We start from the raw sequence: 27,425 nt of genomic DNA, 5'->3' as shown, positions 1-27,425 counted from the left end.
GTTTGCATCTGACTGCTGGATGCGATAAATGTGTGTCTGGGATTCCTATTGCTCCCGATTTTGAATCCAGTCAGGGGTTTCCTGCAGCGTGTACTTGGAGGGATGTGAGGACTGAGTTGGGGTGCAATTTAGGCTCAATTTGCAGTCAGAGTGAGTGAGGGAGTAAGTTGACCCTTGAAAGCCGCACCCAATTCACGTGCTAGTATGGCTCGTACGTGACCATACCTGTCTCTGTCTGACGGCCAAGCACCTTCGGCAAGAGGCTTTCCCAACGGTTTTGTGCCTTGTCTTCGAAGACCGGAAACAGTTAGCCCAACTCCAGATTTCCGTCAAGCCCCTTAAACTGTACGTTCCAAACCACACCAATTATTTTCAGACTGTGGTGTGCTGTGATGGCCGAGTGGTTAAGGCGTTGGACTCGAAATCCAATGGGATTTCCCCTCAAAGGTTCAAATCCTGTTCACAGCGGAGTCTTTTGTACTGATAAACAGATCACACCTTCCAGAAAGCTGTAAAGTCAACTTTCTCTTTAAGAAAAATGCAAAACCTAACATTCAAATAAAAGAAGGAAAGCCCTTCAATCAACAACACTTTGGTCCTACAATATCCTATAATCCAACCCAAACAGAATGCAATCTTAAAAGAACGACAATCTATGCGTTGTAGAGGATTAGGCGCTTCCAACTTCCCTCTCGAAAACCTCAGCTCAGACTCGTCTCTGTCGGAAAGGCAACCGTTTGTTCAAAGAGCCCCACCCAGCAGATCAGTCAATAAAACAAATTCTAAATCTATATTAAAGCCCCAGCTCTAAACTAGAAATTCTAGAAGAGGTTTTAGAAAAGCTCAGAAGATGTGTTAGCTGTGATGGCCGAGTGGTTAAGGCGTTGGACTTGAAATCCAATGGGGTCTCCCCGCACAGGTTCAAATCCTGTTCACAGCGGAGTCTTTTAAATGCTTCAAGAGATCCGACCTTCTAGAAAACAAAATAACGTCGACTTGAAAAGTGAGAAAATGCTGACTAGGGAAAATCAAAAAAGTCATTCATCTCTGCCTCTCTGCTCTTACCCTAACCCATAATCCAATCAAGGAGAGGTTGAAAATTGCAGCAACTTATGTAACAACTCTGGAAGTCAGCTGACAAAGCTGGATGTCGGCCATATTTCTCCTCCAAGCTTCCTGTAAACAAAGAACTCTAAGTATCACGTTTATTCTGGATTTCTCCTGTTATACTTACAACTGTTTGCTTGTTTGTCCTCTTTTACTTGCCTTTACTTTTTATATATAGAGAACACTGAACCCTTTAGGTATGAAATTGTTAAATTTAAGGACACTTTGTGTTTGCTCTATGAACCCATGGCCTTTTTGAAGTGTGTTTGCATCTGACTGCTGGATGCGATAAATGTGTGTCTGGGATTCCTATTGCTCCCGATTTTGAATCCAGTCAGGGGTTTCCTGCAGCGTGTACTTGGAGGGATGTGAGGACTGAGTTGGGGTGCAATTTAGGTTCAATTTGCAGTCAGAGTGAGTGCGGGAGTAAGTTGACCCTTGAAAGCCGCACCCAATTCACGTGCTAGTATGGCTCGTACGTGACCATACCTGTCTCTGTCTGTCGGACAAGCACCTTCGGCAAGAGGCTTTCCCAACGGTTTTGTGCCTTGTCTTCGAAGACCGGAAACAGTTAGCCCAACTCCAGATTTCCGTCAAGCCCCTTAAACTGTATATTCCAAACCACACCAATTATTTTCAGACTGGGGTGTGCTGTGATGGCCGAGTGGTTAAGGGGTTGGACTCGCAAATCCAATGGGGTCTCCCCGCACATGTTCAAATCCTGTTCACAGCGGAGTCTTTTGTACTGATAAAGAGATCACACCTTCCAGAAAGCTGTAAAGTCAACTTTCTCTTTAAGAAAAATGCAAAACCTAAAATTCAAATAAAAGAAGGAAAGCCCTTCAATCATCAACACTTTGGTCCTACAATATCCTATAATCCAACCCAAACAGAATGCAATCTTAAAAGAACGACACTCTATGCGTTGTAGAGGATTAGGCGCTTCCAACTTCCCTCTCGAAAACCTCAGCTCAGACTCGTCTCTGTCGGAAAGGCAACCGTTTGTTCAAAGAGCCCCACCCCGCAGATCAGTCAATAAAACAAATTCTAAATCTAGATTAAAGCCCCAGCTCTAAACTAGAAATTCTAGAAGAGGTTTTAGAAAAGCTCAGAAGATGTGTTAGCTGTGATGGCCGAGTGGTTAAGGCGTTGGACTTGAAATGCAATGGGGTCTCCCCGCACAGGTTCAAATCCTGTTCACAGCGTAGTGTTTTGTGTGGATAAAGAGATCAAGCCTTCCAGAAAACTAGAAAGCCAACTTTAAGAAAAAGGCAAAACTAAAAAAATGGTAACAGAAAAGGAAAGCCCTACATCTGCGAAAACTTTGGTCCTGCACTGCCCCGAAATGCAATTCAAACAGTACACTACCTTACAGGAACTAAACTCTATGTGTTGTAGAGGATTAGACCTTTCCAAATTCCCTCTCTGGAACCTCAGCTCAGACCCTTCTGTGTTCCTAAGGCAAGCGGTTGATCACAGAGTCCTAGCCCACAGCTCAGTCAGAACTTTAGAGTCCTAAATCTAGATTAAAGCTCCAGCTCTAAAAGTGGAAATTCAAGTAGACGCTTGAGAATGTACTTGCATGAGCTGTGATGGCCGAGTGGTTAAGGCGTTGGACTTGAAATCTAATGGGGTCTCCCCGCACAGGTTCAAATCCTGTTCACAGCGGAGTCTTTTAAATGCTTCAAGAGATCCGACCTTCTAGAAAACAAAATAACGTCGATTTGAAAAGTGAGAAAATGCTGACTAGGGAAAATCAAAAAAGTCATTCATCTCTGCCTCTCTGCCTCTCTGCTCTTACCCTAACCCATAATCCAATCAAGGAGAGGTTGAAAATTGCAGCAACTCATGTAACAACTCTGGAAGTCAGCTGACAAAGCTGGATGTCGGCCATATTTCTCCTCCAAGCTTCCTGTAAACAAAGAACTCTAAGTATCACGTTTATTCTGGATTTCTCCTGTTATGTTTACAACTGTTTGCTTGTTTGTCCTCTTTTACTTGCCTTTACTTTTTATATATAGAGAACACTGAACCCTTTAGGTATGAAATTGTTAAATTTAAGGACACTTTGTGTTTGCTCTATGAACCCATGGCCTTTTTGAAGTGTGTTTGCATCTGACTGCTGGATGCGATAAATGTGTGTCTGGGATTCCTATTGCTCCCGATTTTGAATCCAGTCAGGGGTTTCCTGCAGCGTGTACTTGGAGGGATGTGAGGACTGAGTTGGGGTGCAATTTAGGCTCAATTTGCAGTCAGAGTGAGTGCGGGAGTAAGTTGACCCTTGAAAGCCGCACCCAATTCACGTGCTAGTATGGCTCGTACGTGACCATACCTGTCTCTGTCTGTCGGACAAGCACCTTCGGCAAGAGGCTTTCCCAACGGTTTTGTGCCTTGTCTTCGAAGACCGGAAACAGTTAGCCCAACTCCAGATTTCCGTCAAGCCCCTTAAACTGTACGTTCCAAACCACACCAATTATTTTCAGACTGGGGTGTGCTGTGATGGTCGAGTGGTTAAGGCGTTGGCCTCGCAAATCCAATGGGGTCTCCCCGCACATGTTCAAATCCTGTTCACAGCGGAGTCTTTTGTACTGATAAAGAGATCACACCTTCCAGAAAGCTGTAAAGTCAACTTTCTCTTTAACAAAAATGCAAAACCTAACGTTCAAATAAAAGAAGGAAAGCCCTTCAATCATCAACATTTTGGTCTTACAATATCCTATAATCCAACCCAAACAGAATGCAATCTTAAAAGAACGACACTCTATGCGTTGTAGAGGATTAGGCGCTTCCAACTTCCCTCTCGAAAACCTCAGCTCAGACTCGTCTCTGTCGGAAAGGCAACCGTTTGTTCAAAGAGCCCCACCCCGCAGATCAGTCAATAAAACAAATTCTAAATCTAGATTAAAGCCCCAGCTCTAAACTAGAAATTCTAGAAGAGGTTTTAGAAAAGCTCAGAAGATGTGTTAGCTGTGATGGCCGAGTGGTTAAGGCGTTGGACTTGAAATCCAATGGGGTCTCCCCGCACAGGTTCAAATCCTGTTCACAGCGTAGTGTTTTGTGTGGATAAAGAGATCAAGCCTTCCAGAAAACTAGAAAGCCAACTTTAAGAAAAAGGCAAAACTAAAAAACGGTAACAGAAAAGGAAAGCCCTACATCTGCGAAAACTTTGGTCCTGCACTGCCCCGGAATGCAATTCAAACAGTACACTACCTTACAGGAACTAAACTCTATGTGTTGTAGAGGATTAGACCTTTCCAAATTCCCTCTCTGGAACCTCAGCTCAGACCCTTCTGTGTTCCTAAGGCAAGCGGTTGATCACAGAGTCCTAGCCCACAGCTCAGTCAGAACTTTAGAGTCTTAAATCTAGATTAAAGCTCCAGCTCTAAAAGTGGAAATTCCAGTAGACGCTTGAGAATGTACTTGCATGAGCTGTGATGGCCGAGTGGTTAAGGCGTTGGACTTGAAATCCAATGGGGTCTCCCCGCACAGGTTCAAATCCTGTTCACAGCGGAGTCTTTTAAATGCTTCAAGAGATCCGACCTTCTAGAAAACAAAATAACGTCGACTTGAAAAGTGAGAAAATGCTGACTAGGGAAAATCAAAAAAGTCATTCATCTCTGCCTCTCTGCTCTTACCCTAACCCATAATCCAATCAAGGAGAGGTTGAAAATTGCAGCAACTCATGTAACAACTCTGGAAGTCAGCTGACAAAGCTGGATGTCGGCCATATTTCTCCTCCAAGCTTCCTGTAAACAAAGAACTCTAAGTATCACGTTTATTCTGGATTTCTCCTGTTATGTTTACAACTGTTTGCTTGTTTGTCCTCTTTTACTTGCCTTTACTTTTTATATATAGAGAACACTGAACCCTTTAGGTATGAAATTGTTAAATTTAAGGACACTTTGTGTTTGCTCTATGAACCCATGGCCTTTTTGAAGTGTGTTTGCATCTGACTGCTGGATGCGATAAATGTGTGTCTGGGATTCCTATTGCTCCCGATTTTGAATCCAGTCAGGGGTTTCCTGCAGCGTGTACTTGGAGGGATGTGAGGACTGAGTTGGGGTGCAATTTAGGCTCAATTTGCAGTCAGAGTGAGTGAGGGAGTAAGTTGACCCTTGAAAGCCGCACCCAATTCACGTGCTAGTATGGCTCGTACGTGACCATACCTGTCTCTGTCTGTCGGCCAAGCACCTTCGGCAAGAGGCTTTCCCAACGGTTTTGTGCCTTGTCTTCGAAGACCGGAAACAGTTAGCCCAACTCCAGATTTCCGTCAAGCCCCTTAAACTGTACGTTCCAAACCACACCAATTATTTTCAGATTGGGGTGTGCTGTGATGGCCGAGTGGTTAAGGCGTTGGGCTCGAAATCCAATGGGGTCTCCCCACACAGGTTCAAATCCTGTTCACAGCGGAGTCTTTTGTACTGATAAACAGATCACACCTTCCAGAAAGCTGTAAAGTCAACTTTCTCTTTAAGAAAAATGCAAAACCTAACATTCAAATAAAAGAAGGAAAGCCCTTCAATCATCAACACTTTGGTCCTACAATATCCTATAATCCAACCCAAACAGAATGCAATCTTAAAAGAACGACACTCTATGCGTTGTAGAGGATTAGGCGCTTCCAACTTCCCTCTCGAAAACCTCAGCTCAGACTCGTCTCTGTCGGAAAGGCAACCGTTTGTTCAAAGAGCCCCACCCCGCAGATCAGTCAATAAAACAAATTCTAAATCTAGATTAAAGCCCCAGCTCTAAACTAGAAATTCTAGAAGAGGTTTTAGAAAAGCTCAGAAGATGTGTTAGCTGTGATGGCCGAGTGGTTAAGGCGTTGGACTTGAAATCCAATGGGGTCTCCCCGCACAGGTTCAAATCCTGTTCACAGCGTAGTGTTTTGTGTGGATAAAGAGATCAAGCCTTCCAGAAAACTAGAAAGCCAACTTTAAGAAAAAGGCAAAACTAAAAAACGGTAAAAGAAAAGGAAAGCCCTACATCTGCCAAAACTTTGGTCCTGCCCTGCCCCGGAATGCAATTCAAACAGTACACTACCTTACAGGAACTAAACTCTATGTGTTGTAGAGGATTAGACCTTTCCAAATTCCCTCTCTGGAACCTCAGCTCAGACCCTTCTCTGTTCCTAAGGCAAGCGGTTGATCACAGAGTCCTAACCCACAGCTCAGTCAGAACTTTAGAGTCCTAAATCTAGATTAAAGCTCCAGCTCTAAAAGTGGAAATTCCAGTAGACGCTTGAGAACGTACTTGCATGAGCTGTGATGGCCGAGTGGTTAAGGCGTTGGACTTGAAATCTAATGGGGTCTCCCCGCACAGGTTCAAATCCTGTTCACAGCGGAGTCTTTTAAATGCTTCAAGAGATCCGACCTTCTAGAAAACAAAATAACGTCGACTTGAAAAGTGAGAAAATGCTGACTAGGGAAAATCAAAAAAGTCATTCATCTCTGCCTCTCTGCTCTTAGCCTAACCCATAATCCAATCAAGGAGAGGTTGAAAATTGCAGCAACTCATGTAACAACTCTGGAAGTCAGCTGACAAAGCTGGATGTCGGCCATATTTCTCCTCCAAGCTTCCTGTAAACAAAGAACTCTAAGTATCACGTTTATTCTGGATTTCTCCTGTTATGTTTACAACTGTTTGCTTGTTTGTCCTCTTTTACTTGCCTTTACTTTTTATATATAGAGAACACTGAACCCTTTAGGTATGAAATTGTTAAATTTAAGGACACTTTGTCTTTGCTCTATGAACCCATGGCCTTTTTGAAGTGTGTTTGCATCTGACTGCTGGATGCGATAATGTGTGTCTGGGATTCCTATTGCTCCCGATTTTGAATCCAGTCAGGGGTTTCCTGCAGCGTGTACTTGGAGGGATGTGAGGACTGAGTTGGGGTGCAATTTAGGCTCAATTTGCAGTCAGAGTGAGTGCGGGAGTAAGTTGACCCTTGAAAGCCGCACCCAATTCACGTGCTAGTATGGCTCGTACGTGACCATACCTGTCTCTGTCTGTCGGACAAGCACCTTCGGCAAGAGGCTTTCCCAACGGTTTTTTGCCTTGTCTTCGAAGACCGGAAACAGTTAGCCCAACTCCAGATTTCCGTCAAGCCCCTTAAACTGTACGTTCCAAACCACACCAATTATTTTCAGACTGGGGTGTGCTGTGATGGCCGAGTGGTTAAGGCGTTGGACTCGCAAATCCAATGAGGTCTCCCCGCACATGTTCAAATCCTGTTCACAGCGGAGTCTTTTGTACTGATAAAGAGATCACACCTTCCAGAAAGCTGTAAAGTCAACTTTCTCTTTAACAAAAATGCAAAACCTAACGTTCAAATAAAAGAAGGAAAGCCCTTCAATCATCAACATTTTGGTCTTACAATATCCTATAATCCAACCCAAACAGAATGCAATCTTAAAAGAACGACACTCTATGCGTTGTAGAGGATTAGGCGCTTCCAACTTCCCTCTCGAAAACCTCAGCTCAGACTCGTCTCTGTCGGAAAGGCAACCGTTTGTTCAAAGAGCCCCACCCCGCAGATCAGTCAATAAAACAAATTCTAAATCTAGATTAAAGCCCCAGCTCTAAACTAGAAATTCTAGAAGAGGTTTTAGAAAAGCTCAGAAGATGTGTTAGCTGTGATGGCCGAGTGGTTAAGGCGTTGGACTTGAAATCCAATGGGGTCTCCCCGCACAGGTTCAAATCCTGTTCACAGCGTAGTGTTTTGTGTGGATAAAGAGATCAAGCCTTCCAGAAAACTAGAAAGCCAACTTTAAGAAAAAGGCAAAACTAAAAAACGGTAACAGAAAAGGAAAGCCCTACATCTGCCAAAACTTTGGTCCTGCCCTGCCCCGGAATGCAATTCAAACAGTACACTACCTTACAGGAACTAAACTCTATGTGTTGTAGAGGATTAGACCTTTCCAAATTCCCTCTCTGGAACCTCAGCTCAGACCCTTCTCTGTTCCTAAGGCAAGCGGTTGATCACAGAGTCCTAACCCACAGCTCAGTCAGAACTTTAGAGTCCTAAATCTAGATTAAAGCTCCAGCTCTAAAAGTGGAAATTCCAGTAGACGCTTGAGAACGTACTTGCATGAGCTGTGATGGCCGAGTGGTTAAGGCGTTGGACTTGAAATCCAATGGGGTCTCCCCGCACAGGTTCAAATCCTGTTCACAGCGGAGTCTTTTAAATGCTTCAAGAGATCCGACCTTCTAGAAAACAAAATAACGTCGACTTGAAAAGTGAGAAAATGCTGACTAGGGAAAATCAAAAAAGTCATTCATCTCTGCCTCTCTGCTCTTACCCTAACCCATAATCCAATCAAGGAGAGGTTGAAAATTGCAGCAACTCATGTAACAACTCTGGAAGTCAGCTGACAAAGCTGGATGTCGGCCATATTTCTCCTCCAAGCTTCCTGTAAACAAAGAACTCTAAGTATCACGTTTATTCTGGATTTCTCCTGTTATGTTTACAACTGTTTGCTTGTTTGTCCTCTTTTACTTGCCTTTACTTTTTATATATAGAGAACACTGAACCCTTTAGGTATGAAATTGTTAAATTTAAGGACACTTTGTGTTTGCTCTATGAACCCATGGCCTTTTTGAAGTGTGTTTGCATCTGACTGCTGGATGCGATAATGTGTGTCTGGGATTCCTATTGCTCCCGATTTTGAATCCAGTCAGGGGTTTCCTGCAGCGTGTACTTGGAGGGATGTGAGGACTGAGTTGGGGTGCAATTTAGGCTCAATTTGCAGTCAGAGTTAGTGAGGGAGTAAGTTGACCCTTGAAAGCCGCACCCAATTCATGTGCTAGTATGGCTCGTACGTGACCATACCTGTCTCTGTCTGTCGGCCAAGCACCTTCAGCAAGAGGCTTTCCCAACGGTTTTGTGCCTTGTCTTCGAAGACCGGAAACAGTTAGCCCAACTCCAGATTTCCATCAAGCCCCTTAAACTGTACGTTCCAAACCACACCAATTATTTTCAGACTGGGGTGTGCTGTGATGGCCGAGTGGTTAAGGTGTTGGACTCGAAATCCAATGGGGTCTCTCCGCACAGGTTCAAATCCTGTTCACAGTGGAGTCTTTTGTACTGATAAACAGATCACACCTTCCAGAAAGCTGTAAAGTCAACTTTCTCTTTAAGAAAAATGCAAAACCTAACATTCAAATAAAAGAAGGAAAGCCCTTCAATCATCAACACTTTGGTCCTACAATATCCTATAATCCAACCCAAACAGAATGCAATCTTAAAAGAACGACACTCTATGCGTTGTAAAGGATTAGGCGCTTTCAACTTCCCTCTCGAAAACCTCAGCTCAGACTCGTCTCTGTCGGAAAGGCAACCGTTTGTTCAAAGAGCCCCACCCCGCAGATCAGTCAATAAAACAAATTCTAAATCTAGATTAAAGCCCCAGCTCTAAACTAGAAATTCTAGAAGAGGTTTTAGAAAAGCTCAGATGATGTGTTAGCTGTGATGGCCGAGTGGTTAAGGCGTTGGACTTGAAATCCAATGGGGTCTCCCCGCATAGGTTCAAATCCTGTTCACAGCGTAGTGTTTTGTGTGGATAAAGAGATCAAGCCTTCCAGAAAACTAGAAAGCCAACTTTAAGAAAAAGGCAAAACTAAAAAACGGTAACAGAAAAGGAAAGCCCTACATCTGCGAAAACTTTGGTCCTGCACTGCCCCGAAATGCAATTCAAACAGTACACTACCTTACAGGAACTAAACTCTATGTGTTGTAGAGGATTAGACCTTTCCAAATTCCCTCTCTGGAACCTCAGCTCAGACCCTTCTGTGTTCCTAAGGCAAGCGGTTGATCACAGAGTCCTAGCCCACAGCTCAGTCAGAACTTTAGAGTCCTAAATCTAGATTAAAGCTCCAGCTCTAAAAGTGGAAATTCCAGTAGACGCTTGAGAATGTACTTGCATGAGCTGTGATGGCCGAGTGGTTAAGGCGTTGGACTTGAAATCCAATGGGGTCTCCCCGCACAGGTTCAAATCCTGTTCACAGCGGAGTCTTTTAAATGCTTCAAGAGATCCGACCTTCTAGAAAACAAAATAACGTCGACTTGAAAAGTGAGAAAATGCTGACTAGGGAAAATCAAAAAAGTCATTCATCTCTGCCTCTCTGCTCTTACCCTAACCCATAATCCAATCAAGGAGAGGTTGAAAATTGCAGCAACTCATGTAACAACTCTGGAAGTCAGCTGACAAAGCTGGATGTCGGCCATATTTCTCCTCCAAGCTTCCTGTAAACAAAGAACTCTAAGTATCACGTTTATTCTGGATTTCTCCTGTTATGTTTACAACTGTTTGCTTGTTTGTCCTCTTTTACTTGCCTTTACTTTTTATATATAGAGAACACTGAACCCTTTAGGTATGAAATTGTTACATTTAAGGACACTTTGTGTTTGCTCTATGAACCCATGGCCTTTTTGAAGTGTGTTTGCATCTGACTGCTGGATGCGATAAATGTGTGTCTGGGATTCCTATTGCTCCCGATTTTGAATCCAGTCAGGGGTTTCCTGCAGCGTGTACTTGGAGGGATGTGAGGACTGAGTTGGGGTGCAATTTAGGCTCAATTTGCAGTCAGAGTGAGTGAGGGAGTAAGTTGACCCTTGAAAGCCGCACCCAATTCACGTGCTAGTATGGCTCGTACGTGACCATACCTGTCTCTGTCTGTCGGACAAGCACCTTCGGCAAGAGGCTTTCCCAACGGTTTTGTGCCTTGTCTTCGAAGACCGGAAACAGTTAGCCCAACTCCAGATTTCCGTCAAGCCCCTTAAACTGTACGTTCCAAACCACACCAATTATTTTCAGACTGGGGTGTGCTGTGATGGCCGAGTGGTTAAGGCGTTGGACTCGCAAATCCAATGGGGTCTCCCCGCACATGTTCAAATCCTGTTCACAGCGGAGTCTTTTGTACTGATAAAGAGATCACACCTTCCAGAAAGCTGTAAAGTCAACTTTCTCTTTAACAAAAATGCAAAACCTAACGTTCAAATAAAAGAAGGAAAGCCCTTCAATCATCAACATTTTGGTCTTACAATATCCTATAATCCAACCCAAACAGAATGCAATCTTAAAAGAACGACACTCTATGCGTTGTAGAGGATTAGGCGCTTCCAACTTCCCTCTCGAAAACCTCAGCTCAGACTCGTCTCTGTCGGAAAGGCAACCGTTTGTTCAAAGAGCCCCACCCCGCAGATCAGTCAATAAAACAAATTCTAAATCTAGATTAAAGCCCCAGCTCTAAACTAGAAATTCTAGAAGAGGTTTTAGAAAAGCTCAGAAGATGTGTTATCTGTGATGGCCGAGTGGTTAAGGCGTTGGACTTGAAATCCAATGGGGTCTCCCCGCACAGGTTCAAATCCTGTTCACAGCGTAGTGTTTTGTGTGGATAAAGAGATCAAGCCTTCCAGAAAACTAGAAAGCCAACTTTAAGAAAAAGGCAAAACTAAAAAACGGTAACAGAAAAGGAAAGCCCTACATCTTCGAAAACTTTGGTCCTGCACTGCCCCGGAATGCAATTCAAACAGTACACTACCTTACAGGAACTAAACTCTATGTGTTGTAGAGGATTAGACCTTTCCAAATTCCCTCTCTGGAACCTCAGCTCAGACCCTTCTGTGTTCCTAAGGCAAGCGGTTGATCACAGAGTCCTAGCCCACAGCTCAGTCAGAACTTTAGAGTCTTAAATCTAGATTAAAGCTCCAGCTCTAAAAGTGGAAATTCCAGTAGACGCTTGAGAATGTACTTGCATGAGCTGTGATGGCCGAGTGGTTAAGGCGTTGGACTTGAAATCCAATGGGGTCTCCCCGCACAGGTTCAAATCCTGTTCACAGCGGAGTCTTTTAAATGCTTCAAGAGATCCGACCTTCTAGAAAACAAAATAACGTCGACTTGAAAAGTGAGAAAATGCTGACTAGGGAAAATCAAAAAAGTCATTCATCTCTGCCTCTCTGCTCTTACCCTAACCCATAATCCAATCAAGGAGAGGTTGAAAATTGCAGCAACTCATGTAACAACTCTGGAAGTCAGCTGACAAAGCTGGATGTCGGCCATATTTCTCCTCCAAGCTTCCTGTAAACAAAGAACTCTAAGTATCACGTTTATTCTGGATTTCTCCTGTTATGTTTACAACTGTTTGCTTGTTTGTCCTCTTTTACTTGCCTTTACTTTTTATATATAGAGAACACTGAACCCTTTAGGTATGAAATTGTTACATTTAAGGACACTTTGTGTTTGCTCTATGAACCCATGGCCTTTTTGAAGTGTGTTTGCATCTGACTGCTGGATGCGATAAATGTGTGTCTGGGATTCCTATTGCTCCCGATTTTGAATCCAGTCAGGGGTTTCCTGCAGCGTGTACTTGGAGGGATGTGAGGACTGAGTTGGGGTGCAATTTAGGCTCAATTTGCAGTCAGAGTGAGTGAGGGAGTAAGTTGACCCTTGAAAGCCGCACCCAATTCACGTGCTAGTATGGCTCGTACGTGACCATACCTGTCTCTGTCTGTCGGCCAAGCACCTTCGGCAAGAGGCTTTCCCAACGGTTTTGTGCCTTGTCTTCGAAGACCGGAAACAGTTAGCCCAACTCCAGATTTCCGTCAAGCCCCTTAAACTGTACGTTCCAAACCACACCAATTATTTTCAGATTGGGGTGTGCTGTGATGGCCGAGTGGTTAAGGCGTTGGACTCGAAATCCAATGGGGTCTTCCCGCACAGGTTCAAATCCTGTTCACAGCGGAGTCTTTTGTACTGATAAACAGATCACACCTTCCAGAAAGCTGTAAAGTCAACTTTCTCTTTAAGAAAAATGCAAAACCTAACATTCAAATAAAAGAAGGAAAGCCCTTCAATCATCAACACTTTGGTCCTACAATATCCTATAATCCAACCCAAACAGAATGCAATCTTAAAAGAACGACACTCTATGCGTTGTAGAGGATTAGGCGCTTCCAACTTCCCTCTCGAAAACCTCAGCTCAGACTCGTCTCTGTCGGAAAGGCAACCGTTTGTTCAAAGAGCCCCACCCCGCAGATCAGTCAATAAAACAAATTCTAAATCTAGATTAAAGCCCCAGCTCTAAACTAGAAATTCTAGAAGAGGTTTTAGAAAAGCTCAGAAGATGTGTTAGCTGTGATGGCCGAGTGGTTAAGGCGTTGGACTTGAAATCCAATGGGGTCTCCCCGCACAGGTTCAAATCCTGTTCACAGCGTAGTGTTTTGTGTGGATAAAGAGATCAAGCCTTCCAGAAAACTAGAAAGCCAACTTTAAGAAAAAGGCAAAACTAAAAAACGGTAAAAGGAAAGCCCTACATCTGCCAAAACTTTGGTCCTGCCCTGCCCCGGAATGCAATTCAAACAGTACACTACCTTACAGGAACTAAACTCTATGTGTTGTAGAGGATTAGACCTTTCCAAATTCCCTCTCTGGAACCTCAGCTCAGACCCTTCTCTGTTCCTAAGGCAAGCGGTTGATCACAGAGTCCTAACCCACAGCTCAGTCAGAACTTTAGAGTCCTAAATCTAGATTAAAGCTCCAGCTCTAAAAGTGGAAATTCCAGTAGACGCTTGAGAACGTACTTGCATGAGCTGTGATGGCCGAGTGGTTAAGGCGTTGGACTTGAAATCCAATGGGGTCTCCCCGCACAGGTTCAAATCCTGTTCACAGCGGAGTCTTTTAAATGCTTCAAGAGATCCGACCTTCTAGAAAACAAAATAACGTCGACTTGAAAAGTGAGAAAATGCTGACTAGGGAAAATCAAAAAAGTCATTCATCTCTGCCTCTCTGCCTCTCTGCTCTTACCCTAACCCATAATCCAATCAAGGAGAGGTTGAAAATTGCAGCAACTCATGTAACAACTCTGGAAGTCAGCTGACAAAGCTGGATGTCGGCCATATTTCTCCTCCAAGCTTCCTGTAAACAAAGAACTCTAAGTATCACGTTTATTCTGGATTTCTCCTGTTATGTTTACAACTGTTTGCTTGTTTGTCCTCTTTTACTTGCCTTTACTTTTTATATATAGAGAACACTGAACCCTTTAGGTATGAAATTGTTAAATTTAAGGACACTTTGTGTTTGCTCTATGAACCCATGGCCTTTTTGAAGTGTGTTTGCATCTGACTGCTGGATGCGATAATGTGTGTCTGGGATTCCTATTGCTCCCGATTTTGAATCCAGTCAGGGGTTTCCTGCAGCGTGTACTTGGAGGGATGTGAGGACTGAGTTGGGGTGCAATTTAGGCTCAATTTGCAGTCAGAGTGAGTGAGGGAGTAAGTTGACCCTTGAAAGCCGCACCCAATTCACGTGCTAGTATGGCTCGTACGTGACCATACCTGTCTCTGTCTGTCGGCCAAGCACCTTCGGCAAGAGGCTTTCCCAACGGTTTTGTGCCTTGTCTTCGAAGACCGGAAACAGTTAGCCCAACTCCAGATTTCCATCAAGCCCCTTAAACTGTACGTTCCAAACCACACCAATTATTTTCAGACTGGGGTGTGCTGTGATGGCCGAGTGGTTAAGGTGTTGGACTCGAAATCCAATGGGGTCTCCCCACACAGGTTCAAATCCTGTTCACAGTGGAGTCTTTTGTACTGATAAACAGATCACACCTTCCAGAAAGCTGTAAAGTCAAATTTCTCTTTAAGAAAAATGCAAAACCTAACATTCAAATAAAAGAAGGAAAGCCCTTCAATCATCAACACTTTGGTCCTACAATATCCTATAATCCAACCCAAACAGAATGCAATCTTAAAAGAACGACACTCTATGCGTTGTAAAGGATTAGGCGCTTTCAACTTCCCTCTCGAAAACCTCAGCTCAGACTCGTCTCTGTCGGAAAGGCAACCGTTTGTTCAAAGAGCCCCACCCCGCAGATCAGTCAATAAAACAAATTCTAAATCTAGATTAAAGCCCCAGCTCTAAACTAGAAATTCTAGAAGAGGTTTTAGAAAAGCTCAGAAGATGTGTTAGCTGTGATGGCCGAGTGGTTAAGGCGTTGGACTTGAAATCCAATGGGGTTTCCCCGCACAGGTTCAAATCCTGTTCACAGCGTAGTGTTTTGTGTGGATAAAGAGATCAAGCCTTCCAGAAAACTAGAAAGTCAACTTTAAGAAAAAGGCAAAACTAAAAAACGGTAACAGAAAAGGAAAGTCCTACATCTGCGAAAACTTTGGTCCTGCCCTGCCCCGGAATGCAATTCAAACAGTACACTACCTTACAGGAACTAAACTCTATGTGTTGTAGAGGATTAGACCTTTCCAAATTCCCTCTCTGGAACCTCAGCTCAGACCCTTCTCTGTTCCTAAGGCAAGCGGTTGATCACAGAGTCCTAACCCACAGCTCAGTCAGAACTTTAGAGTCCTAAATCTAGATTAAAGCTCCAGCTCTAAAAGTGGAAATTCCAGTAGACGCTTGAAAACGTACTTGCATGAGCTGTGATGGCCGAGTGGTTAAGGCGTTGGACTTGAAATCCAATGGGGTCTCCCTGCACAGGTTCAAATCCTGTTCACAGCGGAGTCTTTTAAATGCTTCAAGAGATCCGACCTTCTAGAAAACAAAATAACGTCGACTTGAAAAGTGAGAAAATGCTGACTAGGGAAAATCAAAAAAGTCATTCATCTCTGCCTCTCTGCTCTTACCCTAACCCATAATCCAATCAAGGAGAGGTTGAAAATTGCAGCAACTCATGTAACAACTCTGGAAGTCAGCTGACAAAGCTGGATGTCGGCCATATTTCTCCTCCAAGCTTCCTGTAAACAAAGAACTCTAAGTATCACGTTTATTCTGGATTTCTCCTGTTATGTTTGCAACTGTTTGCTTGTTTGTCCTCTTTTACTTGCCTTTACTTTTTATATATAGAGAACACTGAACCCTTTAGGTATGAAATTGTTAAATTTAAGGACACTTTGTGTTTGCTCTATGAACCCATGGCCTTTTTGAAGTGTGTTTGCATCTGACTGCTGGATGCGATAAATGTGTGTCTGGGATTCCTATTGCTCCCGATTTTGAATCCAGTCAGGGGTTTCCTGCAGCGTGTACTTGGAGGGATGTGAGGACTGAGTTGGGGTGCAATTTAGGCTCAATTTGCAGTCAGAGTGAGTGAGGGAGTAAGTTGACCCTTGAAAGCCGCACCCAATTCACGTGCTAGTATGGCTCGTACGTGACCATACCTGTCTCTGTCTGACGGCCAAGCACCTTCGGCAAGAGGCTTTCCCAACGGTTTTGTGCCTTGTCTTCGAAGACCGGAAACAGTTAGCCCAACTCCAGATTTCCGTCAAGCCCCTTAAACTGTACGTTCCAAACCACACCAATTATTTTCAGACTGGGGTGTGCTGTGATGGCCGAGTGGTTAAGGCGTTGGACTCGAAATCCAATGGGGTCTCCCCTCAAAGGTTCAAATCCTGTTCACAGCGGAGTCTTTTGTACTGATAAACAGATCACACCTTCCAGAAAGCTGTAAAGTCAACTTTCTCTTTAAGAAAAATGCAAAACCTAACATTCAAATAAAAGAAGGAAAGCCCTTCAATCAACAAAACTTTGGTCCTACAATATCCTATAATCCAACCCAAACAGAATGCAATCTTAAAAGAACGACAATCTATGCGTTGTAGAGGATTAGGCGCTTCCAACTTCCCTCTCGAAAACCTCAGCTCAGACTCGTCTCTGTCGGAAAGGCAACCGTTTGTTCAAAGAGCCCCACCCCGCAGATCAGTCAATAAAACAAATTCTAAATCTAGATTAAAGCCCCAGCTCTAAACTAGAAATTCTAGAAGAGGTTTTAGAAAAGCTCAGAAGATGTGTTAGCTGTGATGGCCGAGTGGTTAAGGCGTTGGACTTGAAATCCAATGGGGTCTCCCCGCACAGGTTCAAATCCTGTTCACAGCGGAGTCTTTTAAATGCTTCAAGAGATCCGACCTTCTAGAAAACAAAATAACGTCGACTTGAAAAGTGAGAAAATGCTGACTAGGGAAAATCAAAAAAGTCATTCATCTCTGCCTCTCTGCTCTTACCCTAACCCATAATCCAATCAAGGAGAGGTTGAAAATTGCAGCAACTTATGTAACAACTCTGGAAGTCAGCTGACAAAGCTGGATGTCGGCCATATTTCTCCTCCAAGCTTCCTGTAAACAAAGAACTCTAAGTATCACGTTTATTCTGGATTTCTCCTGTTATACTTACAACTGTTTGCTTGTTTGTCCTCTTTTACTTGCCTTTACTTTTTATATATAGAGAACACTGAACCCTTTAGGTATGAAATTGTTAAATTTAAGGACACTTTGTGTTTGCTCTATGAACCCATGGCCTTTTTGAAGTGTGTTTGCATCTGACTGCTGGATGCGATAAATGTGTGTCTGGGATTCCTATTGCTCCCGATTTTGAATCCAGTCAGGGGTTTCCTGCAGCGTGTACTTGGAGGGATGTGAGGACTGAGTTGGGGTGCAATTTAGGTTCAATTTGCAGTCAGAGTGAGTGCGGGAGTAAGTTGACCCTTGAAAGCCGCACCCAATTCACGTGCTAGTATGGCTCGTACGTGACCATACCTGTCTCTGTCTGTCGGACAAGCACCTTCGGCAAGAGGCTTTCCCAACGGTTTTGTGCCTTGTCTTCGAAGACCGGAAACAGTTAGCCCAACTCCAGATTTCCGTCAAGCCCCTTAAACTGTATGTTCCAAACCACACCAATTATTTTCAGACTGGGGTGTGCTGTGATGGCCGAGTGGTTAAGGCGTTGGACTCGCAAATCCAATGGGGTCTCCCCGCACATGTTCAAATCCTGTTCACAGCGGAGTCTTTTGTACTGATAAAGAGATCACACCTTCCAGAAAGCTGTAAAGTCAACTTTCTCTTTAACAAAAATGCAAAACCTAACGTTCAAATAAAAGAAGGAAAGCCCTTCAATCATCAACATTTTGGTCTTACAATATCCTATAATCCAACCCAAACAGAATGCAATCTTAAAAGAATGACACTCTATGCGTTGTAGAGGATTAGGCGCTTCCAACTTCCCTCTCGAAAACCTCAGCTCAGACTCGTCTCTGTCGGAAAGGCAACCGTTTGTTCAAAGAGCCCCACCCCGCAGATCAGTCAATAAAACAAATTCTAAATCTAGATTAAAGCCCCAGCTCTAAACTAGAAATTCTAGAAGAGGTTTTAGAAAAGCTCAGAAGATGTGTTAGCTGTGATGGCCGAGTGGTTAAGGCGTTGGACTTGAAATCCAATGGGGTTTCCCCGCACAGGTTCAAATCCTGTTCACAGCGTAGTGTTTTGTGTGGATAAAGAGATCAAGCCTTCCAGAAAACTAGAAAGCCAACTTTAAGAAAAAGGCAAAACTAAAAAACGGTAACAGAAAAGGAAAGCCCTACATCTGCGAAAACTTTGGTCCTGCACTGCCCCGGAATGCAATTCAAACAGTACACTACCTTACAGGAACTAAACTCTATGTGTTGTAGAGGATTAGACCTTTCCAAATTCCCTCTCTGGAACCTCAGCTCAGACCCTTCTGTGTTCCTAAGGCAAGCGGTTGATCACAGAGTCCTAGCCCACAGCTCAGTCAGAACTTTAGAGTCTTAAATCTAGATTAAAGCTCCAGCTCTAAAAGTGGAAATTCCAGTAGACGCTTGAGAATGTACTTGCATGAGCTGTGATGGCCGAGTGGTTAAGGCGTTGGACTTGAAATCCAATGGGGTCTCCCCGCACAGGTTCAAATCCTGTTCACAGCGGAGTCTTTTAAATGCTTCAAGAGATCCGACCTTCTAGAAAACAAAATAACGTCGACTTGAAAAGTGAGAAAATGCTGACTAGGGAAAATCAAAAAAGTCATTCATCTCTGCCTCTCTGCTCTTACCCTAACCCATAATCCAATCAAGGAGAGGTTGAAAATTGCACCAACTCATGTAACAACTCTGGAAGTCAGCTGACAAAGCTGGATGTCGGCCATATTTCTCCTCCAAGCTTCCTGTAAACAAAGAACTCTAAGTATCACGTTTATTCTGGATTTCTCCTGTTATGTTTACAACTGTTTGCTTGTTTGTCCTCTTTTACTTGCCTTTACTTTTTATATATAGAGAACACTGAACCCTTTAGGTATGAAATTGTTAAATTTAAGGACACTTTGTGTTTGCTCTATGAACCCATGGCCTTTTTGAAGTGTGTTTGCATCTGACTGCTGGATGCGATAAATGTGTGTCTGGGATTCCTATTGCTCCCGATTTTGAATCCAGTCAGGGGTTTCCTGCAGCGTGTACTTGGAGGGATGTGAGGACTGAGTTGGGGTGCAATTTAGGCTCAATTTGCAGTCAGAGTGAGTGAGGGAGTAAGTTGACCCTTGAAAGCCGCACCCAATTCACGTGCTAGTATGGCTCGTACGTGACCATACCTGTCTCTGTCTGACGGCCAAGCACCTTCGGCAAGAGGCTTTCCCAACGGTTTTGTGCCTTGTCTTCGAAGACCGGAAACAGTTAGCCCAACTCCAGATTTCCGTCAAGCCCCTTAAACTGTACATTCCAAACCACACCAATTATTTTCAGACTGGGGTGTGCTGTGATGGCCGAGTGGTTAAGGCGTTGGACTCGAAATCCAATGGGGTCTCCCCTCAAAGGTTCAAATCCTGTTCACAGCGGAGTCTTTTGTACTGATAAACAGATCACACCTTCCAGAAAGCTGTAAAGTCAACTTTCTCTTTAAGAAAAATGCAAAACCTAACATTCAAATAAAAGAAGGAAAGACCTTCAATCAACAACACTTTGGTCGTACAATATCCTATAATCCAACCCAAACAGAATGCAATCTTAAAAGAACGACAATCTATGCGTTTTAGGGGATTAGGCGCTTCCAACTTCCCTCTCGAAAACCTCAGCTCAGACTCGTCTCTGTCGGAAAGGCAACCGTTTGTTCAAAGAGCCCCACCCCGCAGATCAGTCAATAAAACAAATTCTAAATCTAGATTAAAGCCCCAGCTCTAAACTAGAAATTCTAGAAGAGGTTTTAGAAAAGCTCAGAAGATGTGTTAGCTGTGATGGCCGAGTGGTTAAGGCGTTGGACTTGAAATCCAATGGGGTCTCCCCGCACAGGTTCAAATCCTGTTCACAGCGTAGTGTTTTGTGTGGATAAAGAGATCAAGCCTTCCAGAAAACTAGAAAGCCAACTTTAAGAAAAAGGCAAAACTAAAAAACGGTAACAGAAAAGGAAAGCCCTACATCTGCGAAAACTTTGGTCCTGCACTGCCCCGGAATGCAATTCAAACAGTACACTACCTTACAGGAACTAAACTCTATGTGTTGTAGAGGATTAGACCTTTCCAAATTCCCTCTCTGGAACCTCAGCTCAGACCCTTCTGTGTTCCTAAGGCAAGCGGTTGATCACAGAGTCCTAGCCCACAGCTCAGTCAGAAATTTAGAGTCCTAAATCTAGATTAAAGCTCCAGCTCTAAAAGTGGAAATTCCAGTAGACGCTTGAGAACGTACTTGCATGAGCTGAGATGGCTGAGTGGTTAAGGCATGGGACTTGAAATCCAATGGGGTCTCCTCGCACAGGTTCAAATCCTGTTCACAGCGGAGTCTTTTAAATGCTTCAAGAGATCCGACCTTCTAGAAAACAAAATAACGTCGACTTGAAAAGTGAGAAAATGCTGACTAGGGAAAATCAAAAAAGTCATTCATCTCTGCCTCTCTGCCTCTCTGCTCTTACCCTAACCCATAATCCAATCAAGGAGAGGTTGAAAATTGCAGCAACTCATGTAACAACTCTGGAAGTCAGCTGACAAAGCTGGATGTCGGCCATATTTCTCCTCCAAGCTTCCTGTAAACAAAGAACTCTAAGTATCACGTTTATTCTGGATTTCTCCTGTTATGTTTACAACTGTTTGCTTGTTTGTCCTCTTTTACTTGCCTTTACTTTTTATATATAGAGAACACTGAACCCTTTAGGTATGAAATTGTTAAATTTAAGGACACTTTGTGTTTGCTCTATGAACCCATGGCCTTTTTGAAGTGTGTTTGCATCTGACTGCTGGATGCGATAAATGTGTGTCTGGGATTCCTATTGCTCCCGATTTTGAAACCAGTCAGGGGTTTCCTGCAGCGTGTACTAGGAGGGATGTGAGGACTGAGTTGGGGTGCAATTTAGGCTCAATTTGCAGTCAGAGTGAGTGAGGGAGTAAGTTGACCCTCGAAAGCCGCACCCAATTCACGTGCTAGTATGGCTCGTACGTGACCATACCTGTCTCTGTCTGTCGGCCAAGCACCTTCGGCAAGAGGCTTTCCCAACGGTTTTGTGCCTTGTCTTCGAAGACCGGAAACAGTTAGCCCAACTCCAGATTTCCGTCAAGCCCCTTAAACTGTACGTTCCAAACCACACCAATTATTTTCAGCCTGGGGTGTGCTGTGATGGCCGAGTGGTTAAGGCGTTGGACTCGAAATCCAATGGGGTCTCCCCGCACATGTTCAAATCCTGTTCACAGTGGAGTCTTTTGTACTGATAAACAGATCACACCTTCCAGAAAGCTGTAAAGTCAACTTTCTCTTTAAGAAAAATGCAAAACCTAACATTCAAATAAAAGAAGGAAAGCCCTTCAATCATCAACACTTTGGTCCTACAATATCCTATAATCCAACCCAAACAGAATGCAATCTTAAAAGAACGACACTCTATGCGTTGTAGAGGATTAGACGCTTCCAACTTCCCTCTCGAAAACCTCAGCTCAGACTCGTCTCTGTCGGAAAGGCAACCGTTTGTTCAAAGAGCCCCACCCCGCAGATCAGTCAATAAAACAAATTCTAAATCTAGATTAAAGCCCCAGCTCTAAACTAGAAATTCTAGAAGAGGTTTTAGAAAAGCTCAGAAGATGTGTTAGCTGTGATGGCCGAGTGGTTAAGGCGTTGGACTTGAAATCCAATGGGGTCTCCCCGCACAGGTTCATAATCCTGTTCACAGTGTAGTGTTTTGTGTGGATAAAGAGATCAAGCCTTCCAGAAAACTAGAAAGCCAACTTTAAGAAAAAGGCAAAACTAAAAACCGGTAACAGAAAAGGAAAGCCCTACATCTGCGAAAACTTTGGTCCTGCCCTGCCCCGGAATGCAATTCAAACAGTACACTACCTTACAGGAACGAAACTCTATGTGTTGTAGAGGATTAGACCTTTCCAAATTCCTTCTCTGGAACCTCAGCTCAGACCCTTCTACTGTTCCTAAGGCAAGCGGTTGATCACAGAGTCCTAGCCTACAGCTCAGTCAGAACTTTAGAGTCCTAAATCTAGATTAAAGCTCCAACTCTAAAAGTGGAAATTCCAGTAGACGCTTGAGAACGTACTTGCATGAGCTGTGATGGCCGAGTGGTTAAGGCGTTGGACTTGAAATCCAATGGGGTCTCCCCGCACAGGTTCAAATCCTGTTCACAGCGAAGTGTTTTGTGTGGATAAAGAGAACAAGCCTTCCAGAAAACTAGAAAGCCAACTTTAAGAAAAAGGCAAAACTAAAAAAAGGTAACAGAAAAGGAAAGCCCTACATCTGTGAAAACTTTGGTCCTGCCCTGCCCCGGAATGCAATTCAAACAGTACACTACCTTACAGGAACTAAACTCTATGTGTTGTAGAGGATTAGACCTTTCCAAATTCCCTCTCTGGAACCTCAGCTCAGACCCTTCTCTGTTCCTAAGGCAAGCAGTTGATCTCAGAGTCCTAGCCCACAGCTCAGTCAGAACTTTAGAGTCCTAAATCTAGATTAAAGCTCCAGCTCTAAAAGTGGAAATTCCAGTAGACGCTTGAGATTGTACTTGCATGAGCTGTGATGGCCGAGTGGTTAAGGCGTTGGACTTGAAATCCAATGGGGTCTCCCCGCACAGGTTCAAATCCTGTTCACAGCGGAGTCTTTTAAATGCTTCAAGAGATCCGACCTTCTAGAAAACAAAATAACGTCGACTTGAAAAGTGAGAAAATGCTGACTAGTGAAAATCAAAAAAGTCATTCATCTCTGCCTCTCTGCTCTTACCCTAACCTATAATCCAATCAAGGAGAGTTTGAAAATTGCAGCAACTCATGTAACAACTCTGGAAGTCAGCTGACAAAGCTGGATGTCGGCCATATTTCTCCTCCAAGCTTCCTGTAAACAAAGAACTCTAAGTATCACGTTTATTCTGGATTTCTCCTGTTATGTTTACAACTGTTTGCTTGTTTGTCCTCTTTTACTTGCCTTTACTTTTTATATATAGAGAACACTGAACCCTTTAGGTATGAAATTGTTAAATTTAAGGACACTTTGTGTTTGCTCTATGAACCCATGGCCTTTTTGAAGTGTGTTTGCATCTGACTGCTGGATGCGATAAATGTGTGTCGGGGATTCCTATTGCTCCCGATTTTGAATCCAGTCAGGGGTTTCCTGCAGCGTGTACTTGGAGGGATGTGAGGACTGAGTTGGGGTGCAATTTAGGCTCAATTTGCAGTCAGAGTGAGTGAGGGAGTAAGTTGACCCTTGAAAGCCGCACCCAATTCACGTGCTAGTATGGCTCGTACGTGACCATACCTGTCTCTGTCTGTCGGCCATGCACCTTCGACAAGAGGTTTTCCCAACAGTTTTGTGCCTTGTCTTCGAAGACCGGAAACAGTTAGCCCAACTCCAGATTTCCGTCAAGCCCCTTAAACTGTACGTTCCAAACCACACCAATTATTTTCAGACTCGGGTGTGCTGTGATGGCCGAGTGGTTAAGGCGTTGGACTTGAAATCCAATGGGGTCTCCCCGCACAGGTTCAAATCCTGTTCACAGCGGAGACTTTTGTACTGATAAAGAGATCACACCTTCCAGAAAGCTGTAAAGTCAACTTTCTCTTTAAGAAAAATGCAATATATAAAGAGCAATGGAACCGCACACTATCAAATGTGGAGTTTGGGTGCTAGCAGACAAAGAGTCCTGCGACTCACATATAATGCAGATTAATGCTGCTGCACACCGTATGCATGTGAAAAGGTGAAAATTTATTGGTACATATACGCCATGAATTTGGTAAATTGGTTTGTAAAGCATAAAGAAAGCACTAGATCATTTCAATGAACATAACGTTTTGGTCATATTAGACCTTCTTCAGATAGGATCTAGGAGTTAGCAGAGTTTGCAGCGGGATCATAGCATGAACAGGAGTGAAAACAAGGAGAAAGGGAAAAAGGCAGAGAAAAAAATGCTAAGAAAATAGAGTGTGAAAGGGGAGAAAGGGGGGAGGGAAAGGGGAGAAAAGGAACAGAAGGAACTGAGGAACCAAAAAAAGAGAAAGAGAGAGTGAGTAAGGAAGGATAAAGAGCAGTAATCCCAGGAAAAGAGTGAGTGAAGGGAGAATAAAAAGCAGTAGTCCCAAGAAAAGAGTGAGTGAGGAGGGAATAAGAGCCGTAGTCCCAAGAAAAGAGTGAGTGAGGAGGGAATAAGAGCAGCAATACCTAGAGAGAAGGGAATAATGAGGAACCAGTAAAGGAGGCAAGTAAAAAGAAAGGCAAATAAAGAAGGGCGGCAAGTGAAGAAGGGAGGCAAGTAAAAACCGGAGGCAAATAGAAAATGGAACCCAGCAGGTACAGTATGTGGATGGAGAGATAAGACCACCTGGTGTGGGGGAGGAAAACAAACCTAGGAGTTAGCAGAGTTTGCAGCGGGATCATGGCGTGCTGGGGAGGCGAAGATGAGGGGTTAATATACCCCGGAGCTGCATATGGGGCCAATGGGAGCAGCGCGTGAGCGCCGCGCCGCTCGTCCGGCCCGCCGGCGTGATTGTGCCGCGGGACCGGAAGTGACGCGGCCGGAAGTACGCACGCGCTCCACCGATGCGTTCCACCGGCGGCGCGCATGCGCACAAGCGACCGCGACACAGAAGATGCCGGGCTCCGAGAGGGGAGCAAGTAGATGGATAGGAGAAGTGCTAGGGACATGCTGCAATAGTAGGACAGTACTGGAAAGGGAGAAAAGGATGGAGATGAGAAAGAAAAATGAAAAACCTAACATTCAAATAAAAGAAGGAAAGCCCTTCAATCATCAACACTTTCATCCTACAATATCCTATAATCCAACCCAAACAGAATGCAATCTTAAAAGAACGACACTCTATGCGTTGTAGAGAATTAGGTGCTTCCAATTTCCCTCTCGAAAACCTCAGCTCAGACTCGTCTCTGTCGGAAAGGCAACCGTTTGTTCAAAGAGCCCCACCCCGCAGATCAGTCAATAAAACAAATTCTAAATCTAGATTAAAGCCCCAGCTCTAAACTAGAAATTCTAGAAGAGGTTTTAGAAAAGCTCTGAAAACGTGTTAGCTGTGATGGCCGAGTGGTTAAGGCGTTGGACTTGAAATCCAATGGGGTCTCCCCACACAGGTTCAAATCCTGTTCACATCGTAGTGTTTTGTGTGGATAAAGAGATCAAGCCTTCAAGAAAACTAGAAAGCCAACTTTAAGAAAAAGGCAAAACTAAAAAAACGGTAACAGAAAAGGAAAGCCCTACATCTGCGAAAACTGGTCCTGCCCTGCCCCGAAATGCAATTCAAACAGTACACTACCTTACAGGAACGAAACTCTATGTGTTGTAGAGGATTAGACCTTTCCAAATTCCCTCTCTGGAACCTCAGCTCAGACCCTTCTCTGTTCCTAAGGCAAGCGGTTGATCACAGAGTCCTAGCCCACAGCTCAGTCAGAACTTTAGAGTCCTAAATCTAGATTAAAGCTCCAGCTCTAAAAGTGGAAATTCCAGTAGACGCTTGAGAACGTACTTGCATGAGCGGTGATGGCCGAGTGGTTAAGGCGCTGGACTTGAAATCCAATGGGGTCTCCCCGCACAGGTTCAGATCCTGTTCACAGCGTAGTGTTTTGTGTGGTTAAAGAGATCTCACCTTCCAGAAAACTGTAAAGTCAACTTTCTCTTTAAGAAAAATGCAAAAGCTAACATTCACATAAAAGAAGGAAAGCCCTTCAATCATCAACACTTTGGTCCTACAATATCCTATAATCCAACCCAAACAGAATGCAATCTTAAAAGAACGACACTCTATGCGTTGTAGAGGATTAGGCGCTTCCAACTTCCCTCTCGAAAACCTCAGCTCAGACTCGTCTCTGTCGGAAAGGCAACCGTTTGTTCAAAGAGCCCCACCCCGCAGATCAGTCAATAAAACAAATTCTAAATCTAGATTAAAGCCCCAGCTCTCTATATAATCTGTACTATCACTTATATTATGTACAGTCACATACTCCTGTATATGTAGTAGAGGGATGCAAAGATGGAGATGATAAATAGGTGTGATCGTAGGGTCCCAACCCAAAATTTCAGCAAAGATGGAACGTCACACGTCAGATGTGCAAAGTGTAGATTTTAATTGCGTAGAGCAGAGCAAAACGTTTTTCGGTAATCAAGGGTACCTTCATCAGGCTCTTGGTGCAAATCTAAACGGCAAAAAAAACATAGGGGTTATCCCAATAACTTCCGAAATGGCGAAAGGCGGTGCTCTCCGCTCTGAACGCCCGCAGGGTCCGCTGGGGGAATGAAAAGAAGGTTGGTGCCGGTAACCGGTTTGAAAAGGCAGCACTGTGAAATGCTATGCAGCAAATGAAGGTGCATAAGTGGGGAGCTGATTGTGACTGGTTACCAACGTATCCCAGCAAGGGAGGCCAAAAACGCAATGTATCTGTGCGCCCTCATGTGTGGCTGCCTTTGTTTTCAGCTGCTACAAACTAAACTGATCTTCTCTTTCCTTTCCTATCTTACACTCCTTGTCTATCACTATAAGGAACATTAGCATGCTGGATCTACTGGACTAATTATTGCTGGACTGAAATTGCGGCAGAACACTTTTTCAAAGGAATCTTTTGAGCCTTTGTTTGTGCGGGACAATGCCTTCACACACACAAGGGAGGCTTGTGTACACAAAGGAAGCTTTGTTACAGCTTATGGCTGCAGGACAGGACAGCAAGCATGGTCTCAACATCCCACATGAGCTAAGTAGAAAACTCAGGCGATTTAGGAAACGTGGACGGCGGGCCGGTGTGTCAAAACAGGCAAGGAAAAATCGCAACAAGCATGTGATTCCGGCTATCGTTATGGGGAATGTGAGATCAATTGTGAATAAGATGGATGAACTGACAGCACTGACCAGACATCAACAGGAGTTTCATGAGTGCAGTATGATGGTTTTTACAGAGACTTGGCTTCCTAAAATCACTCCGGACACATTCGCCTCCTTGGTGGGCTTCAAACTTCTTCGTGCGGACAGAACACTGGAGAGCGGTAAGCTCAAGGGAGGAGGGGTCGCAATATTTGTGAATGAGAGATGGTGTAATCCAGGACATGTTGTAGTTAAGAAACAAATGTG

At 43.9% G+C, this 27,425-nt stretch overlaps 41 non-coding genes across 41 annotated transcripts; all 41 read left to right on the top strand.

Annotated features, from left to right (window-relative positions):
- The first annotated feature begins 386 nt into the window (after positions 1 to 386).
- On the top strand, positions 387 to 468 carry TRNAS-CGA (transfer RNA serine (anticodon CGA)). Its single transcript has one exon. It is a non-coding gene; the product is annotated as a tRNA-Ser (tRNA).
- A 390-nt stretch (positions 469 to 858) lies between these two features.
- Positions 859 to 940, top strand: TRNAS-UGA (transfer RNA serine (anticodon UGA)). The gene has a single exon. It is a non-coding gene; the product is annotated as a tRNA-Ser (tRNA).
- Positions 941 to 1,757: 817 nt separating this feature from the next.
- TRNAA-CGC (transfer RNA alanine (anticodon CGC)) lies at positions 1,758 to 1,840 on the top strand. Its single transcript has one exon. It is a non-coding gene; the product is annotated as a tRNA-Ala (tRNA).
- A 390-nt stretch (positions 1,841 to 2,230) lies between these two features.
- On the top strand, positions 2,231 to 2,312 carry TRNAS-UGA (transfer RNA serine (anticodon UGA)). The gene has a single exon. It is a non-coding gene; the product is annotated as a tRNA-Ser (tRNA).
- A 381-nt stretch (positions 2,313 to 2,693) lies between these two features.
- On the top strand, positions 2,694 to 2,775 carry TRNAS-UGA (transfer RNA serine (anticodon UGA)). Its single transcript has one exon. It is a non-coding gene; the product is annotated as a tRNA-Ser (tRNA).
- An 825-nt stretch (positions 2,776 to 3,600) lies between these two features.
- Positions 3,601 to 3,683, top strand: TRNAA-CGC (transfer RNA alanine (anticodon CGC)). Its single transcript has one exon. It is a non-coding gene; the product is annotated as a tRNA-Ala (tRNA).
- A 390-nt stretch (positions 3,684 to 4,073) lies between these two features.
- On the top strand, positions 4,074 to 4,155 carry TRNAS-UGA (transfer RNA serine (anticodon UGA)). Its single transcript has one exon. It is a non-coding gene; the product is annotated as a tRNA-Ser (tRNA).
- Positions 4,156 to 4,535: 380 nt separating this feature from the next.
- Positions 4,536 to 4,617, top strand: TRNAS-UGA (transfer RNA serine (anticodon UGA)). The gene has a single exon. It is a non-coding gene; the product is annotated as a tRNA-Ser (tRNA).
- An 817-nt stretch (positions 4,618 to 5,434) lies between these two features.
- Positions 5,435 to 5,516, top strand: TRNAS-CGA (transfer RNA serine (anticodon CGA)). Its single transcript has one exon. It is a non-coding gene; the product is annotated as a tRNA-Ser (tRNA).
- Positions 5,517 to 5,906: 390 nt separating this feature from the next.
- TRNAS-UGA (transfer RNA serine (anticodon UGA)) lies at positions 5,907 to 5,988 on the top strand. The gene has a single exon. It is a non-coding gene; the product is annotated as a tRNA-Ser (tRNA).
- A 380-nt stretch (positions 5,989 to 6,368) lies between these two features.
- Positions 6,369 to 6,450, top strand: TRNAS-UGA (transfer RNA serine (anticodon UGA)). Its single transcript has one exon. It is a non-coding gene; the product is annotated as a tRNA-Ser (tRNA).
- An 816-nt stretch (positions 6,451 to 7,266) lies between these two features.
- TRNAA-CGC (transfer RNA alanine (anticodon CGC)) lies at positions 7,267 to 7,349 on the top strand. The gene has a single exon. It is a non-coding gene; the product is annotated as a tRNA-Ala (tRNA).
- A 390-nt stretch (positions 7,350 to 7,739) lies between these two features.
- TRNAS-UGA (transfer RNA serine (anticodon UGA)) lies at positions 7,740 to 7,821 on the top strand. Its single transcript has one exon. It is a non-coding gene; the product is annotated as a tRNA-Ser (tRNA).
- A 380-nt stretch (positions 7,822 to 8,201) lies between these two features.
- On the top strand, positions 8,202 to 8,283 carry TRNAS-UGA (transfer RNA serine (anticodon UGA)). Its single transcript has one exon. It is a non-coding gene; the product is annotated as a tRNA-Ser (tRNA).
- An 816-nt stretch (positions 8,284 to 9,099) lies between these two features.
- Positions 9,100 to 9,181, top strand: TRNAS-CGA (transfer RNA serine (anticodon CGA)). The gene has a single exon. It is a non-coding gene; the product is annotated as a tRNA-Ser (tRNA).
- A 390-nt stretch (positions 9,182 to 9,571) lies between these two features.
- TRNAS-UGA (transfer RNA serine (anticodon UGA)) lies at positions 9,572 to 9,653 on the top strand. Its single transcript has one exon. It is a non-coding gene; the product is annotated as a tRNA-Ser (tRNA).
- A 380-nt stretch (positions 9,654 to 10,033) lies between these two features.
- Positions 10,034 to 10,115, top strand: TRNAS-UGA (transfer RNA serine (anticodon UGA)). Its single transcript has one exon. It is a non-coding gene; the product is annotated as a tRNA-Ser (tRNA).
- Positions 10,116 to 10,932: 817 nt separating this feature from the next.
- TRNAA-CGC (transfer RNA alanine (anticodon CGC)) lies at positions 10,933 to 11,015 on the top strand. The gene has a single exon. It is a non-coding gene; the product is annotated as a tRNA-Ala (tRNA).
- Positions 11,016 to 11,405: 390 nt separating this feature from the next.
- Positions 11,406 to 11,487, top strand: TRNAS-UGA (transfer RNA serine (anticodon UGA)). Its single transcript has one exon. It is a non-coding gene; the product is annotated as a tRNA-Ser (tRNA).
- Positions 11,488 to 11,867: 380 nt separating this feature from the next.
- On the top strand, positions 11,868 to 11,949 carry TRNAS-UGA (transfer RNA serine (anticodon UGA)). Its single transcript has one exon. It is a non-coding gene; the product is annotated as a tRNA-Ser (tRNA).
- Positions 11,950 to 12,766: 817 nt separating this feature from the next.
- TRNAS-CGA (transfer RNA serine (anticodon CGA)) lies at positions 12,767 to 12,848 on the top strand. The gene has a single exon. It is a non-coding gene; the product is annotated as a tRNA-Ser (tRNA).
- Positions 12,849 to 13,238: 390 nt separating this feature from the next.
- Positions 13,239 to 13,320, top strand: TRNAS-UGA (transfer RNA serine (anticodon UGA)). Its single transcript has one exon. It is a non-coding gene; the product is annotated as a tRNA-Ser (tRNA).
- Positions 13,321 to 13,695: 375 nt separating this feature from the next.
- On the top strand, positions 13,696 to 13,777 carry TRNAS-UGA (transfer RNA serine (anticodon UGA)). The gene has a single exon. It is a non-coding gene; the product is annotated as a tRNA-Ser (tRNA).
- An 824-nt stretch (positions 13,778 to 14,601) lies between these two features.
- TRNAS-CGA (transfer RNA serine (anticodon CGA)) lies at positions 14,602 to 14,683 on the top strand. The gene has a single exon. It is a non-coding gene; the product is annotated as a tRNA-Ser (tRNA).
- Positions 14,684 to 15,073: 390 nt separating this feature from the next.
- Positions 15,074 to 15,155, top strand: TRNAS-UGA (transfer RNA serine (anticodon UGA)). Its single transcript has one exon. It is a non-coding gene; the product is annotated as a tRNA-Ser (tRNA).
- Positions 15,156 to 15,535: 380 nt separating this feature from the next.
- Positions 15,536 to 15,617, top strand: TRNAS-UGA (transfer RNA serine (anticodon UGA)). Its single transcript has one exon. It is a non-coding gene; the product is annotated as a tRNA-Ser (tRNA).
- An 817-nt stretch (positions 15,618 to 16,434) lies between these two features.
- TRNAS-CGA (transfer RNA serine (anticodon CGA)) lies at positions 16,435 to 16,516 on the top strand. The gene has a single exon. It is a non-coding gene; the product is annotated as a tRNA-Ser (tRNA).
- A 390-nt stretch (positions 16,517 to 16,906) lies between these two features.
- On the top strand, positions 16,907 to 16,988 carry TRNAS-UGA (transfer RNA serine (anticodon UGA)). Its single transcript has one exon. It is a non-coding gene; the product is annotated as a tRNA-Ser (tRNA).
- An 817-nt stretch (positions 16,989 to 17,805) lies between these two features.
- Positions 17,806 to 17,888, top strand: TRNAA-CGC (transfer RNA alanine (anticodon CGC)). Its single transcript has one exon. It is a non-coding gene; the product is annotated as a tRNA-Ala (tRNA).
- Positions 17,889 to 18,278: 390 nt separating this feature from the next.
- Positions 18,279 to 18,360, top strand: TRNAS-UGA (transfer RNA serine (anticodon UGA)). Its single transcript has one exon. It is a non-coding gene; the product is annotated as a tRNA-Ser (tRNA).
- A 380-nt stretch (positions 18,361 to 18,740) lies between these two features.
- TRNAS-UGA (transfer RNA serine (anticodon UGA)) lies at positions 18,741 to 18,822 on the top strand. The gene has a single exon. It is a non-coding gene; the product is annotated as a tRNA-Ser (tRNA).
- Positions 18,823 to 19,639: 817 nt separating this feature from the next.
- TRNAS-CGA (transfer RNA serine (anticodon CGA)) lies at positions 19,640 to 19,721 on the top strand. The gene has a single exon. It is a non-coding gene; the product is annotated as a tRNA-Ser (tRNA).
- Positions 19,722 to 20,111: 390 nt separating this feature from the next.
- Positions 20,112 to 20,193, top strand: TRNAS-UGA (transfer RNA serine (anticodon UGA)). Its single transcript has one exon. It is a non-coding gene; the product is annotated as a tRNA-Ser (tRNA).
- Positions 20,194 to 20,573: 380 nt separating this feature from the next.
- TRNAS-UGA (transfer RNA serine (anticodon UGA)) lies at positions 20,574 to 20,655 on the top strand. The gene has a single exon. It is a non-coding gene; the product is annotated as a tRNA-Ser (tRNA).
- An 825-nt stretch (positions 20,656 to 21,480) lies between these two features.
- Positions 21,481 to 21,562, top strand: TRNAS-CGA (transfer RNA serine (anticodon CGA)). The gene has a single exon. It is a non-coding gene; the product is annotated as a tRNA-Ser (tRNA).
- A 390-nt stretch (positions 21,563 to 21,952) lies between these two features.
- On the top strand, positions 21,953 to 22,035 carry TRNAS-UGA (transfer RNA serine (anticodon UGA)). The gene has a single exon. It is a non-coding gene; the product is annotated as a tRNA-Ser (tRNA).
- Positions 22,036 to 22,416: 381 nt separating this feature from the next.
- On the top strand, positions 22,417 to 22,498 carry TRNAS-UGA (transfer RNA serine (anticodon UGA)). Its single transcript has one exon. It is a non-coding gene; the product is annotated as a tRNA-Ser (tRNA).
- Positions 22,499 to 22,878: 380 nt separating this feature from the next.
- TRNAS-UGA (transfer RNA serine (anticodon UGA)) lies at positions 22,879 to 22,960 on the top strand. Its single transcript has one exon. It is a non-coding gene; the product is annotated as a tRNA-Ser (tRNA).
- Positions 22,961 to 23,777: 817 nt separating this feature from the next.
- Positions 23,778 to 23,859, top strand: TRNAS-UGA (transfer RNA serine (anticodon UGA)). Its single transcript has one exon. It is a non-coding gene; the product is annotated as a tRNA-Ser (tRNA).
- Positions 23,860 to 25,379: 1,520 nt separating this feature from the next.
- TRNAS-UGA (transfer RNA serine (anticodon UGA)) lies at positions 25,380 to 25,461 on the top strand. Its single transcript has one exon. It is a non-coding gene; the product is annotated as a tRNA-Ser (tRNA).
- Positions 25,462 to 25,840: 379 nt separating this feature from the next.
- Positions 25,841 to 25,922, top strand: TRNAS-UGA (transfer RNA serine (anticodon UGA)). The gene has a single exon. It is a non-coding gene; the product is annotated as a tRNA-Ser (tRNA).
- Positions 25,923 to 27,425: the final 1,503 nt, after the last annotated feature.

Source organism: Leptodactylus fuscus, chromosome 5 (assembly GCF_031893055.1).
Source record: "Leptodactylus fuscus isolate aLepFus1 chromosome 5, aLepFus1.hap2, whole genome shotgun sequence".
Classification (NCBI taxonomy): domain Eukaryota; kingdom Metazoa; phylum Chordata; class Amphibia; order Anura; family Leptodactylidae; genus Leptodactylus; species Leptodactylus fuscus.
This window is presented reverse-complemented; position numbering and strand designations above follow the sequence as displayed.